A 16,450-nucleotide genomic window follows, 5' to 3' on the forward strand; every position below is an offset into this window, starting at 1 on the left:
GATTCTGATGATGTGATTCTGATGATGTGATTCTGATGATGTGATTCTGATGATGTGATTCTGATGATGTGATGCTGATGATGTGATTCTGATGATGTGATTCTGATGATGTGATGCTGATGATGTGATTCTGATGATGTGATTCTGATGATGTGATTCTGATGATGTGTATCTGATGATGTGATTCTGATGATTCTGATGATGTGATTCTGATGATGTGATGCTGATGATGTGATGCTGATGATGTGATGCTGATGATGTGATTTTGATGATGTGATTCTGATGATGTGATTCTGATGATGTGATGCTGATGATGTGATGCTGATGATGTGATTCTGATGATGTGATTCTGATGATGTGATTCTGATGATGTGATTCTGATGATGTGATTCTGATGATGTGATGCTGATGATGTGATTCTGATGATGTGATTCTGATGATGTGATTCTGATGATGTGATTCTGATGATGTGATGCTGATGATGTGATGCTGATGATTCTGATGATGTCATGATGATGCAGGTCCATCGTCAGCATGTCTAGTTGGGAGGACGAAACACCTGAAGCGGTAAGTTTCACTGGGAACTCGCAAATACTTGTCCGACACTTCTAGCTATACACTCTACACTACACTCTACACTACACTATACACTACACTATACACTACACTACTACACTCTACACTACACTATACACTACTACACTATACACTACACTATACACTACACTATACACTACACTATACACTACACTACTACACTATACACTACACTATACACTACTACACTATACACTACTACACTATACACTACTACACTATACACTACACTATACACTACTATACACTACACTACTATACACTACTACACTATACACTACTACACTATACACTACACTATACACTACACTATACACTACACTATACACTACACTACTACACTATACACTACACTCTACACTACTATACTATACACTACACTACTACACTCTACACTACTACACTATACACTACTACACTATACACGACTACACTATACACTACACTCTACACTACACTCTACACTACACTCTACACTACACTACTACACTATACACTACACTATACACTACACTCTACACTACTATACTATACACTACACTACTACACTATACACTACTACACTATACACGACTACACTATACACTACACTATACACTACACTATACACTACACTACACTACTATACTATACACTACACTACTACACTATACACTACTACACTATACACTACACTATACACTACTACACTATACACTACACTATACACTATACTACACACTACTACACTATACACTACTACACTATACTATACACTACACTCTACACTACTACACTATACACTATACACTACACTATACACTACACTATTATACACTACTACACTATACACTACACTATACACTACTACACTACACTATACGCTACTACACTATACACTACTACACTATACACTACACTATACACTACTACACTATACACTACTACACTATACACTACTACACTATACACTACTACACTATACACTACTACACTATACACTACTACACTATACACTACTACACTATACACTACTACACTATACACTACTACACTATACACTACTACACTATACACTACTACACTATACACTACTACACTATACACTACTACACTATACACTACTACACTATACACTACTACACTATACACTACTACACTACACTATACACCTACTACACTATACACTACTACACTATACACTACTACACTATACACTACTACACTATACACTACTACACTATACACTACTACACTATACACTACTACACTATACACTACTACACTATACACTACTACACTATCACTACTACACTATACACTACTACACTATACACTACTACACTACACTATACACTACTACACTATACGCTACTACACTACACTATACACTACTACACTACACTATACACTACTACACTATACACTACTACACTACACTATACACTACTACACTACACTATACACTACTACACTACACTATACACTACTACACTACACTATACACTACTACACTACACTATACACTACTACACTATACGCTACTACACTACACTATACACTACTACACTATACACTACTACACTACACTATACACTACTACACTACACTATACACTACTACACTATACACTACTACACTACACTATACACTACTACACTATACGCTACTACACTACACTATACACTACTACACTACACTATACACTACTACACTACACTATACACTACTACACTACACTATACACTACTACACTACACTATACGCTACTACACTACACTATACACTACTACACTACACTATACACTACTACACTATACACTACTACACTACACTATACACTACTACACTACACTACTACACTATACCTACTACACTACACTATACACTACTACACTATACACTACTACACTACACTATACACTACTACACTACACTATACACTACTACACTACACTATACACTACTACACTACACTATACACTACTACACTACACTATACGCTACTACACTACACTATACACTACTACACTACACTATACACTACTACACTATACACTACTACACTACACTATACACTACTACACTACACTATACGCTACTACACTATACACTACTACACTACACTATACACTACTACACTACACTATACACTACTACACTACACTATACACTACTACACTACACACTACTACACTATACACTACTACACTATACACTACTACACTATACACTACACTATACACTACTACACTATACACTACTACACTATACACTACACTATACACTACACTATACACTACTACACTACACTATACACTACTACACTATACACTACTACACTATACACTACTACTATACACTACTACACTACTACACTACTACACTATACACTACTACACTATACACTACTACACTATACACTACTACACTATACACTACTACACTATACACTACTACACTATACACTACTACACTATACACTACTACACTATACACTACTACACTATACACTACTACACTATACACTACTACACTATACACTACTACACTATACACTACTACACTATACACTACTACACTATACACTACTACACTATACACTACTACACTATACACTACTACACTATACACTACTACACTATACACTACTACACTATACACTACTACACTATACACTACTACACTATACACTACTACACTATACACTACTACACTATACACTACTACACTATACACTACTACACTATACACTACTACACTATACACTACTACACTATACACTACTACACTATACACTACTACACTATACACTACTACACTATACACTACTACACTACACTATACACTACTACACTACACTATACACTACTACACTACACTATACACTACTACACTACACTATACACTACTACACTACACTATACACTACTACACTACACTATACACTACTACACTACACTATACACTACTACACTATACACTACTACACTACACTATACACTACTACACTACACTATACACTACTACACTACACTATACACTACTACACTACACTATACACTACTACACTACACTATACACTACTACACTATACGCTACTAATACACTACTACACTATACACTACTACACTACACTATACACTACTACACTACACTATACACTACTACACTATACACTACTACACTACACTATACACTACTACACTATACGCTACTACACTACACTATACACTACTACACTACACTATACACTACTACACTACACTATACACTACTACACTACACTATACACTACTACACTACACTATACACTACTACACTACACTATACGCTACTACACTACACTATACACTACTACACTACACTATACACTACTACACTATACACTACTACACTACACTATACACTACTACACTACACTACTACACTACACTATACCTACTACACTACACTATACACTACTACACTACACTATACACTACTACACTACACTATACACTACTACACTACACTATACACTACTACACTACACTATACGCTACTACACTACACTATACACTACTACACTATACACTACTACACTACACTATACACTACTACACTACACTATACACTACTACACTATACACTACTACACTACACTATACACTACTACACTACACTATACGCTACTACACTACACTATACACTACTACACTACACTACTACACTACACTACTACACTACACTATACGCTACTACACTATACACTACTACACTACACTATACGCTACTACACTATACACTACTACACTACACTATACACTACTACACTACACTATACACTACTACACTACACTATACACTACTACACTACACTATACGCTACTACACTACACTATACACTACTACACTACACTATACACTACTACACTATACACTACTACACTACACTATACACTACTACACTACACTATACACTACTACACTACACTATACACTACTACACTACACTATACACTACTACACTACACTATACACTACTACACTATACGCTACTACACTACACTATACACTACTACACTATACACTACTACACTACACTATACACTACTACACTACACTATACACTACTACACTATACACTACTACACTACACTATACACTACTACACTATACGCTACTACACTACACTATACACTACTACACTACACTATACACTACTACACTACACTATACACTACTACACTACACTATACACTACTACACTACACTATACACTACTACACTACACTATACGCTACTACACTACACTATACACTACTACACTACACTATACACTACTACACTATACACTACTACACTACACTATACACTACTACACTACACTACTACACTACACTATACGCTACTACACTACACTATACACTACTACACTACACTATACACTACTACACTACACTATACACTACTACACTACACTATACACTACTACACTACACTATACGCTACTACACTACACTATACACTACTACACTATACACTACTACACTACACTATACACTACTACACTACACTATACGCTACTACACTATACACTACTACACTACACTATACACTACTACACTACACTATACGCTACTACACTACACTATACACTACTACACTATACACTACTACACTACACTACTACACTACACTATACGCTACTACACTATACACTACTACACTACACTATACGCTACTACACTATACACTACTACACTACACTATACACTACTACACTACACTATACACTACTACACTACACTATACGCTACTACACTACACTATACACTACTACACTATACACTACTACACTACACTATACACTACTACACTACACTATACACTACTACACTATACACTACTACACTACACTATACACTACTACACTACACTATACGCTACTACACTATACACTACTACACTACACTATACACTACTACACTACACTATACACTACTACACTACACTATACACTACTACACTATACGCTACTACACTATACACTACTACACTACACTATACACTACTACACTACACTATACACTACTACACTATACACTACTACACTACACTATACACTACTACACTACACTATACGCTACTACACTATACACTACTACACTACACTATACACTACTACACTACACTATACACTACTACACTACACTATACACTACTACACTATACACTACTACACTATACACTACTACACTATACACTACTACACTACACTATACGCTACGTATTGTAGTGAGTGGTGACATTTCACTTTTTTTTGTCTTCAGGGCTTGGAGGCTGCAGCTACCAGCCCAAAGATGGTTGGTGAGTCTCTACTAGACCCTGAGTCTCTACTAGACCCTGAGTCTCTACTAGACCCTGAGTCTCCACTACACCCTGAGTCTCTACTAGACCCTGAGTCTCTACTACACCCTGAGTCTACTACACCCTGAGTCTCTACTAGACCCTGAGTCTCTACTAGACCCTGAGTCTCTACTAGACCCTGAGTCTCTACTACACCCTGAGTCTCTACCAGACCCTGAGTCTCTACTACACCCTGAGTCTCTACTAGACCCTGAGTCTCCACTACACCCTGAGTCTCTACTAGACCCTGAGTCTCTACTACACCCTGAGTCTACTACACCCTGAGTCTCTACTAGACCCTGAGTCTCTACTAGACCCTGAGTCTCTACTAGACCCTGAGTCTCTACTACACCCTGAGTCTCTACCAGACCCTGAGTCTCTACTACACCCTGAGTCTCTACTAGACCCTGAGTCTCCACTACACCCTGAGTCTACTACACCCTGAGTCTCTACTAGACCCTGAGTCTCTACTAGACCCTGAGTCTCTACTAGACCCTGAGTCTCTACTAGACCCTGAGTCTCTACTAGACCCTGAGTCTCTACTAGACCCTGAGTCTCTACTACACCCTGAGTCTCTACTAGACCCTGAGTCTCTACTAGACCCTGAGTCTCTACTAGACCCTGAGTCTCTACTACACCCTGAGTCTCTACCAGACCCTGAGTCTCTACTACACCCTGAGTCTCTACTAGACCCTGAGTCTCCACTACACCCTGAGTCTACTACACCCTGAGTCTCTACTAGACCCTGAGTCTCTACTAGACCCTGAGTCTCTACTAGACCCTGAGTCTCTACTAGACCCTGAGTCTCTACTAGACCCTGAGTCTCTACTAGACCCTGAGTCTCTACTACACCCTGAGTCTCTACTAGACCCTGAGTCTCTACTAGACCCTGAGTCTCTACTAGACCCTGAGTCTCTACTACACCCTGAGTCTCTACCAGACCCTGAGTCTCTACTACACCCTGAGTCTCTACTAGACCCTGAGTCTCCACTACACCCTGAGTCTACTACACCCTGAGTCTCTACTAGACCCTGAGTCTCTACTAGACCCTGAGTCTCTACTACACCCTGAGTCTCTACTACACCCTGAGTCTCTACTACACCCTGAGTCTCTACTACACCCTGAGTCTCTACTAGACCCTGAGTCTCTACTACACCCTGAGTCTCTACTAGACCCTGAGTCTCTACTAGACCCTGAGTCTCTACTACACCCTGAGTCTCTACTACACCCTGAGTCTCTACTACACCCTGAGTCTCTACTACACCCTGAGTCTCTACTACACCCTGAGTCTCTACTACACCCTGAGTCTCTACTAGACCCTGAGTCTCTACTACACCCTGAGTCTCTACTACACCCTGAGTCTCTACTACACCCTGAGTCTCTACTAGACCCTGAGTCTCTACGACACCCTGAGTCTCTACTACACCCTGAGTCTCTACTACACCCTGAGTCTCTACTACACCCTGATTCTCTACTAGACCCTGAGTCTCTACTAGACCCTGAGTCTCTACTACACCCTGAGTCTCTACTACACCCTGAGTCTCTACTAGACCCTGAGTCTCTACTAGACCCTGAGTCTCTACTACACCCTGAGTCTACTACACCCTGAGTCTCTACTAGACCCTGAGTCTCTACTACACCCTGAGTCTCTACTAGACCCTGAGTCTCTACTACACCCTGAGTCTCTACTAGACCCTGAGTCTCTACTACACCCTGAGTCTCTACTAGACCCTGAGTCTCTACTAGACCCTGAGTCTCTACTAGACCCTGAGTCTCTACTACACCCTGAGTCTCTACTAGACCCTGAGTCTCTACTACACCCTGAGTCTCTACTAGACCCTGAGTCTCTACTAGACCCTGAGTCTCTACTAGACCCTGAGTCTCTACTAGACCCTGAGTCTCTACTACACCCTGAGTCTACTACACCCTGAGTCTCTACTAGACCCTGAGTCTCTACTACACCCTGAGTCTCTACTACACCCTGAGTCTCTACTAGACCCTGAGTCTCTACTAGACCCTGAGTCTCTACTACACCCTGAGTCTCTACTACACCCTGAGTCTCTACTAGACCCTGAGTCTCTACTAGACCCTGAGTCTCTACTAGACCCTGAGTCTCTACTACACCCTGAGTCTCTACTAGACCCTGAGTCTCTACTAGACCCTGAGTCTCTACTAGACCCTGAGTCTCTACTAGACCCTGAGTCTCTACTACACCCTGAGTCTCTACTAGACCCTGAGTCTCTACTAGACCCTGAGTCTCTACTAGACCCTGAGTCTCTACTAGACCCTGAGTCTCTACTAGACCCTGAGTCTCTACTAGACCCTGAGTCTCTACTACACCCTGAGTCTCTACTAGACCCTGAGTCTCTACTACACCCTGAGTCTCTACTACACCCTGAGTCTCTACTAGACCCCGAGTCTCTACTAGACCCTGAGTCCCAGCCACTCACCAAGTCTCTATGTGTGTCTATGAGTCTCTGTGTGTCTATGAGTCTCTATGTGTGTGTCTATGAGTCTCTGTGAGTCTATGAGTCTCTATGTGTGTCTCTATGTGTCTCTATGTGTCTCTATGAGTCTCTATGTGTGTGTCTATGGGTCTCTGTGTCTATGAGTCTCTGTGTGTCTCTATGAGTCTCTATGTCTCTCTATGTGTGTGTCTATGTGTCTCTATGGGTCTCTATGAGTCTCTATGAGTCTCTATGAGTCTCTATGAGTCTCTATGAGTCTCTATGAGTCTATGAGTCTCTGTGTGTCTCTGTGTGTCTCTATGAGTGTCTCTATGAGTCTCTGTGTGTCTCTGTCTCTCTATGTCTCTCTATGTGTGTCTCTGTGTCTCTGTGTCTCTATGAGTCTCTATGTGTGTCTCTATGAGTCTCTGTGTGTCTATGTCTCTCTATGTCTCTCTATGTGTGTCTCTGTCTCTGTGTCTCTATGAGTCTCTATGTGTGTCTCTATGAGTCTCTGTGTGTCTCTGTGTCTCTATGAGTCTCTATGTGTGTCTCTGAGTCTCTGTGTGTCTATGTCTCTCTATGTCTCTCTATGTGTGTCTATGTGTGTGTCTATGAGTCTCTCTGAGTCCGTGACGCTGCTTCTTGTGCAGGTAAGTGCAGCAGCTGGAACCCGCAGGACGACGACTTGCAGAGGCCCTCTCTGGGATCTGGTGAGTGGTGAGCGTGGGGTGAGCGTGGGGTGAGCGTGGGGTGAGCGTGGGGTGAGCGTGGGGTGAGCGTGGGGTGAGCGTGGGGTGAGCGTGGGGGTGAGTGGGTGGGTGGGTGAGTGAGTGGGTGGGTGGGTGGGTGAGCGTGGGGTGAGCGTGGGGTGAGCGTGGGGGTGAGTGGGTGGGTGGGTGAGAGTGAGTGGGTGGGTGGGTGAGCGTGGGGTGAGCGTGGGGGTGAGCGAGTGGTGAGCGTGGGGTGAGCGTGGGGTGAGCGTGGGGTGAGCGTGGGGTGAGCGTGGGGTGAGCGTGGGGTGAGCGTGGGGTGAGCGTGGGGTGAGCGTGGGGTGGGCGAGTGGGTGAGTGGGTGGGTGAGTAGGTGGGTGAGCGTGGGGTGAGCGTGGGGTGAGCGTGGGGGTGAGTGGGTGGGTGGGTGAGTGAGTGAGTGGGTGGGTGGGTGAGCGTGGGGTGAGCGTGGGGTGAGCGTGGGGTGAGCGTGGGGGTGAGTGGGTGGGTGGGTGAGTGAGTGAGTGGGTGGGTGGGTGGGTGAGCGTGGGGTGAGCGTGGGGTGAGCGTGGGGGTGAGTGGGTGGGTGGGTGAGTGAGTGGGTGGGTGGGTGGGTGAGCGTGGGGTGAGCGTGGGGGTGAGCGTGGGGTGAGCGTGGGGTGAGCGTGGGGTGAGCGTGGGGTGAGCGTGGGGGTGAGTGGGTGGGTGGGTGAGTGAGTGGGTGGGTGGGTGGGTGGGTGAGCGTGGGGTGAGCGTGGGGGTGAGCGTGGGGTGAGCGTGGGGTGAGCGTGGGGTGAACGTGGGGTGAGCGTGGGGTGAGCGTGGGGTGAGCGAGTGGTGAGCGTGGGGTGAGCGTGGGGTGAGCGTGGGGGTGAGTGGGTGGGTGGGTGAGTGAGTGAGTGGGTGGGTGGGTGGGTGAGCGTGGGGTGAGCGTGGGGTGAGCGTGGGGGTGAGTGGGTGGGTGGGTGGGTGGGTGAGTGAGTGAGTGGGTGGGTGGGTGAGCGTGGGGTGAGCGTGGGGGTGAGCGAGTGGTGAGCGTGGGGGTGAGCGAGTGGTGAGCGTGGGGTGAGCGTGGGGTGAGCGTGGGGTGAGCGTGGGGTGAGCGTGGGGTGAGCGTGGGGTGAGCGTGGGGGTGAGTGGGTGGGTGGGTGAGTGAGTGAGTGGGTGGGTGGGTGGGTGAGCGTGGGGTGAGCGTGGGGGTGAGCGGGTGGGTGGGTGGGTGGGTGAGCGGGTGGGTGGGTGGGTGGGTGGGTGGGTGAGTGGGTGGGTGGGTGAGCGTGGGGTGAGCGTGGGGGTGAGCGAGTGGTGAGCGTGGGGTGAGCGTGGGGTGAGCGTGGGGTGAGCGTGGGGTGAGCGTGAGGTGAGCGTGGGGTGAGCGTGGGGGTGAGTGGGTGGGTGGGTGAGTGAGTGAGTGGGTGGGTGGGTGGGTGAGCGTGGGGTGAGCGTGGGGTGAGCGTGGGGTGAGCGTGGGGTGAGCGTGGGGGTGAGTGAGTGGTGAGCGTGGGGTGAGCGTGGGGTGAGCGTGGGGTGAGCGTGGGGGTGAGTGGGTGGGTGAGTGGGTGGGTGAGCGTGGGGTGAGCGTGGGGTGAGCGTGGGGGTGAGTGGGTGGGTGAGTGGGTGGGTGGGTGAGTGGGTGAGTGGGTGGGTGAGTGGGTGAGTGAGTGGGTGGGTGGGTGGGTGAGCGTGGGGGTGAGTGAGTGGGTGGGTGGGTGAGTGGGTGGGCGGGTGGGTGAGTGGGTGAGTGGGTGAGTGGGCGGCTGGGTGAGTGGGTGAGTGGGTGGGTGAGTGGGTGGGTGAGTGGGTGGGTGGGTGAGTGGGTGAGTGGGTGGGTGAGTGGGTGGGTGAGTGGGTGGGTGGGTGAGTGGGTGGGTGAGTGGGTGGGTGAGTGGGTGGCTGGGTGAGTGGGTGGGTGAGTGGGTGAGTGGGTGGGTGAGTGAGTGAGAGAGTGAGTGTATGAGTGAGTGAGTGAGTGTATGAGTGAGTGAGTAGGTGAGTGAGAGAGTGAGTGGGTGAGTGGGTGGGTGGGTGAGTGGGTGGGTGGGTGAGTGGGTGGGTGGGTGAGTGGGTGGGTGGGTGAGTGGGCGGGTGGGTGAGTGGGCGGGTGGGTGAGTGGGTGGGTGGGTGAGTGTGTATGTAACACTGTGTATGTGTGTGTCACTGTGTGTGTATGTGTCTGTGTGTGTATGTATGTCACTGTGTGTGTGTGTCACTGTGTGTGTGTGTCACTGTGTGTGTGTCACTGTGTGTGTGTGTAACACTGTGTCTGTGTGTGTCTGTGTGTAACACTGTGTGTGTGTGTGTAACACTGTGTGTGTGTGTGTAACACTGTGTCACTGTGTGTGTGTCACTGTGTGTGTGTGTAACACTGTGTCACTGTGTGTGTCACTGTGTGTGTGTCACTGTGTGTTTGTGTCACTGTGTGTGTGTGTCACTGTGTGTGTGTCACTGTGTGTGTGTCACTGTGTGTCACTGTGTGTGTCACTGTGTCTGTGTGTGTCACTGTGTGTGTGTGTCACTGTGTGTGTGTCACTGTGTGTGTGTAACACTGTGTCACTGTGTGTGTCACTGTGTCTGTGTGTGTCACTGTGTGTGTGTGTCACTGTGTGTGTGTCACTGTGTGTGTGTAACACTGTGTCACTGTGTGTGTCACTGTGTCTGTGTGTGTCACTGTGTGTGTGTGTCACTGTGTGTGTGTCACTGTGTGTGTAACACTGTGTCACTGTGTGTGTGTGTCACTGTGTGTGTGTCACTGTGTGTGTGTAACACTGTGTCACTGTGTGTGTCACTGTGTGTGTGTGTGTGTGTCTGTGTGTGTCACTGTGTGTGTGTGTGTGTCACTGTGTGTGTGTGTGTCACTGTGTGTGTGTGTGTCACTGTGTGTCTCTGTGTGTGTGTCACTGTGTGTGTGTGTGTGTGTCACTGTGTGTGTCTCTGTGTGTGTGTCACTGTGTGTGTGTGTGTGTGTCACTGTGTGTGTGTATGCCACTGACTATCTGTCTCTGTGTCTGTCTCTGTGTGTGTGTGTCACTGTGTGTGTGTCACTGTGTGTGTGTGTGTCACTGTGTGTGTGTGTGTCACTGTGTGTGTGTCACTGTGTGTGTTTCACTGTGTGTCACTGTGTATGTGTAACACTGTGTGTGTCACTGTGTGTGTGTGTCACTGTGTGTGTGTCACTGTGTCACTGTGTATGTGTAACACTGTGTGTGTGTGTCACTGTGTGTGTGTGTCACTGTGTGTGTGTGTCACTGTGTGTGTGTGTCACTGTGTGTGTGTGTCACTGTGTGTGTGTGTCACTGTGTGTGTGTGTCACTGTGTGTGTGTGTCACTGTGTGTGTGTGTCACTGTGTGTGTGTCACTGTGTGTCACTGTGTGTGTGTAACACTGTGTGTGTGTGTCACTGTGTGTGTGTGTCACTGTGTGTGTGTGTCACTGTGTGTGTGTGTCACTGTGTGTCACTGTGTGTGTGTAACACTGTGTGTGTGTGTCACTGTGTGTGTGTGTCACTGTGTGTGTGTGTGTCACTGTGTGTGTGTGTCACTGTGTGTGTGTGTCACTGTGTGTGTGTGTCACTGTGTGTGTGTGTCACTGTGTGTGTGTGTCACTGTGTGTCACTGTGTGTGTCACTGTGTGTGTCACTGTGTGTGTGTCACTGTGTGTGTCACTGTGTGTCACTGTGTGTGTCACTGTGTGTGTGTCACTGTGTGTGTGTATGCCACTGACTATCTGTCTCTGTGTCTGTCTCTGTGTGTGTGTCTCTGTGTCTGTCTCTCTGTGTGTGTGTGTGTCACTGTGTGTGTCACTGTGTGTGTGTGTCACTGTGTGTGTGTGTCACTGTGTGTGTCACTGTGTGTGTGTGTGTGTCACTGTGTGTGTCACTGTGTGTGTGTGTCACTGTGTGTGTGTGTCACTGTGTGTGTAACACTGTGTGTGTGTCTCTGTGTGTATGTGTGTAACACTGTGTGTGTGTGTGTAACACTGTGTGTGTGTGTGTCACTGTGTGTGTGTAACACTGTGTCACTGTGTGTGTTACACTGTGTCACTGTGTGTCACTGTGTGTGTCTCTGTGTGTGTGTATGCCACTGACTATCTGTCTCTGTGTCTGTCTCTGTGTGTGTGTGTGTCACTGTGTGTGTGTCACTGTGTGTGTGTGTGTCACTGTGTGTGTGTGTGTCACTGTGTGTGTGTGTGTCACTGTGTGTGTGTGTGTGTGTCACTGTGTGTGTGTGTGTGTCACTGTGTGTGTGTGTGTGTCACTGTGTGTGTGTGTCACTGTGCGTGTGTGTGTGTCACTGTGTGTGTGTGTGTGTCACTGTGTGTGTGTGTGTGTCACTGTGTGTGTGTCACTGTGTGTGTGTGTCACTGTGTGTGTGTGTCACTGTGTGTGTGTCACTGTGTGTCACTGTGTGTCAGTGTGTGTCACTGTGTGTCACTGTGTGTGTGTCACTGTGTGTGTGTGTCACTGTGTGTGTGTCACTGTGTGTCACTGTGTGTGTCACTGTGTGTGTGTGTCACTGTGTGTGTGTCACTGTGTGTGTAACACTGTCTGTGTCACTGTGTGTAACACTGTGTCTGTGTGTGTCACTGTGTGTGTGTGTGTCACTGTGTGTGTGTAACACTGTGTGTGTGTGTCACTGTGTGTGTGTGTCACTGTGTGTGTGTGTCACTGTGTGTGTAACACTGTGTGTGTGTGTGTCTCTGTGTGTGTATCACTGTGTGTGTGTGTCACTGTGTGTGTGTGTCACTGTGTGTGTGTGTCACTGTGTGTGTGTCTCACTGTGTGTGTGTCTCACTGTGTGTGTAACACTGTGTGTGTGTGTCTCTGTGTGTGTATCACTGTGTGTGTGTGTCACTGTGTGTGTGTCACTGTGTGTGTCACTGTGTGTAACACTGTGTGTGTCTGTGTCACTGTGTGTGTAACACTGTGTCTGTGTGTGTCACTGTGTGTGTGTGTCACTGTGTGTGTAACACTGTGTCACTGTGTGTGTGTCACTGTGTGTCTATGTGTGTGTGTGTCACTGTGTGTGTAACACTGTGTCACTGTGTGTGTGTCTGTGTGTGTGTCACTGTGTGTCTATGTGTGTGTGTGTAACACTGTGTGTGTATCACTGTGTGTGTGTGTGTCTCTGTGTGTGTCTCTGTGTGTGTGTGTCTCTGTGTGTGTGTCACTGTGTGTGTGTGTGTCACTGTGTGTGTGTGTCACTGTGTGTGTGTCACTGTGTGTGTGTCACTGTGTGTGTGTAACACTGTCACTGTGTGTGTGTCTGTGTGTGTGTCATTGTGTGTGTGTCACTGTGTGTCTATGTGTGTGTGTGTAACACTGTGTGTGTCTCTGTGTGTGTGTCACTGTGTGTGTGTGTGTCACTGTATGTGTGTGTCACTGTGTGTGTGTCACTGTGTGTGTGTAACACTGTCACTGTGTGTGTGTCTGTGTGTGTGTCATTGTGTGTGTGTCACTGTGTGTATGTGTGTGTGTGTAACACTGTGTGTGTGTGTAACACTGTGTGTGTGTGTGTATGTAACACTGTGTGTGTGTGTGTCACTGTGTGTGTCACTATGTGTGTAACACTGTGTGTGTGTGTCACTGTGTGTGTGTGTCTCTGTGTGTGTGTCTCTGTGTGTGTCTCTGTGTGTGTGTGTGTGTCACTGTGTGTGTCACTATGTGTGTAACACTGTGTGTGTGTGTGTCACTGTGTGTGTGTGTCTCTGTGTGTGTGTGTCTCTGTGTGTGTGTGTGTAACACTGTGTGTGTGTGTCTCTGTGTGTGTCTCTGTGTGTGTGTGTGTGTCACTGTGTGTCACTGTGTGTGTGTGTGTCACTATGTGTGTCTCTGTGTGTGTGTGTGTCTCTGTGTGTGTGTCACTGTGTGTGTGTCACTGTGTGTGTCACTGTGTGTGTCACTGTGTGTGTGTCACTGTGTGTGTCACTGTGTGTGTCACTGTGTGTGTCTCTGTGTGTGTCTCCAGGAGGCTGTGGAAATGTCATCCCCCAAGTCTCTGGGCACGCGGAAGGGGGAGGGGCTGGGGGGGAGGGGGGAGGGGCTGGGGGGGAAGTGGGGGATGGGGGGGAGGGGCCAACCCCCCTTTGGAGGCCTTCCCCCAGGAATGTCGTGGGTGGGGGGGGCCGAGGGGAGGGGTGGGGGGGGGGGGAGGGGCAGGGGTGGGGGCTTTGGGGGAGGAGCCAGAGAAGGGGGGGGAGGAGCTTGGGATGGTGGGAGGGGCAGGGGCGGCGGCTTTGGGGGAGGAGCCAGAGAAGGGGGTGGGGGGAGGGTGGGGGGGCGGTGGCTTTGGGGGGAGGAGCCAGAGAAGAAGAGGGCGGGGCCAGTGGGGGGAGGGGAGCCTTTGGGGGAGGAGCCAGAGAAGGGGGTGGGGGGAGGGGCGGTGGCTTTGGGGGAGGAGCCAGAGAAGGGGGTGGGGGGAGGGGTGGGGGCGGTGGCTTTGGGGGAGGAGCCAGAGAAGAAGAGGGCGGGGCCAGTGGGGGGAGGGGAGCCTTTGGGGGAGGAGCCAGAGAAGGGGGGGTGGGGGGAGGGGCGGTGGCTTTGGGGGAGGAGCCAGAGAAGGGGGTGGGGGGAGGGGTGGGGTCGGTGGCTTTGGGGGAGGAGCCAGTGAAGAAGAGGGAGGGGCCAGTGGGGGGAGGGGAGCCTTTGGGGGAGGAGCCAGAGAAGGGGGTGGGGGGAGGGGCGGTGGCTTTGGGGGAGGAGCCAGAGAAGGGGGTGGGGGGAGGGGTGGGGGCGGTGGCTTTGGGGGAGGAGCCAGTGAAGAAGAGGGCGGGGGCCAGTGGGGGGAGGGGAGCCTTTGGGGGAGGAGCCAGAGAAGGGGGTGGGGGGAGGGGCGGTGGCTTTGGGGGAGGAGCCAGAGAAGGGGGTGGGGGGAGGGGTGGGGGCGGTGGCTTTGGGGGAGGAGCCAGAGAAGGGGGTGGGGGGAGGGGCGGTGGCTTTGGGGGAGGAGCCAGAGAAGGGGGTGGGGGGAGGGGTGGCGGCTTTGGGGGAGGGGCCAGTGACGAAGGGGGAGGAGCCAGAGAAGGGGGCGGGAGGGGTGGGGGCGGTGGCTTTGGGGGAGGAGCCAGAGAAGTGGGGGGTGGGGGCGGGAGGGGTGGGGGGGGCTTTGGGGGAGGAGCCAGAGAAGTGGGGGGTGGGGGCGGGAGGGGTGGGGGGGGCTTTGGGGGAGGAGCCAGAGAAGATGGGGGAGGGGGCCTGGGGCGGGAGGGGTGGGGGCGGCTTTGGGGGAGGAGCCAGTGAAGAAAGGGGGGGAGGGGGTGGGCGGAGAGGTGGAGGTGAGTGACGTGTAGTGTGTGTGTGACGTGTGTGTGACGTGTGTGTGTGACGTG

General features: G+C 48.7%; 1 long non-coding RNA gene across 2 annotated transcripts; it reads left to right on the forward strand.

Annotated features, from left to right (window-relative positions):
- The first annotated feature begins 549 nt into the window (after nucleotides 1–549).
- Nucleotides 550–9,128, forward strand: LOC144955336 (uncharacterized). 2 transcript variants are annotated; one of them, XR_013641617.1, is made up of 3 exons: nucleotides 550–567; nucleotides 5,892–5,928; nucleotides 9,068–9,128. It is a non-coding gene; the product is annotated as an uncharacterized LOC144955336 (long non-coding RNA). The 2 variants fall into 2 exon arrangements; XR_013641618.1 differs by having other exon boundaries at nucleotides 557–567; nucleotides 9,034–9,122.
- The last annotated feature ends 7,322 nt before the right edge of the window (nucleotides 9,129–16,450 follow it).

This window comes from Lampetra fluviatilis, unplaced genomic scaffold, assembly GCF_964198595.1.
Source record: "Lampetra fluviatilis unplaced genomic scaffold, kcLamFluv1.1 SCAFFOLD_360, whole genome shotgun sequence".
NCBI classification, from domain to species: domain Eukaryota; kingdom Metazoa; phylum Chordata; class Hyperoartia; order Petromyzontiformes; family Petromyzontidae; genus Lampetra; species Lampetra fluviatilis.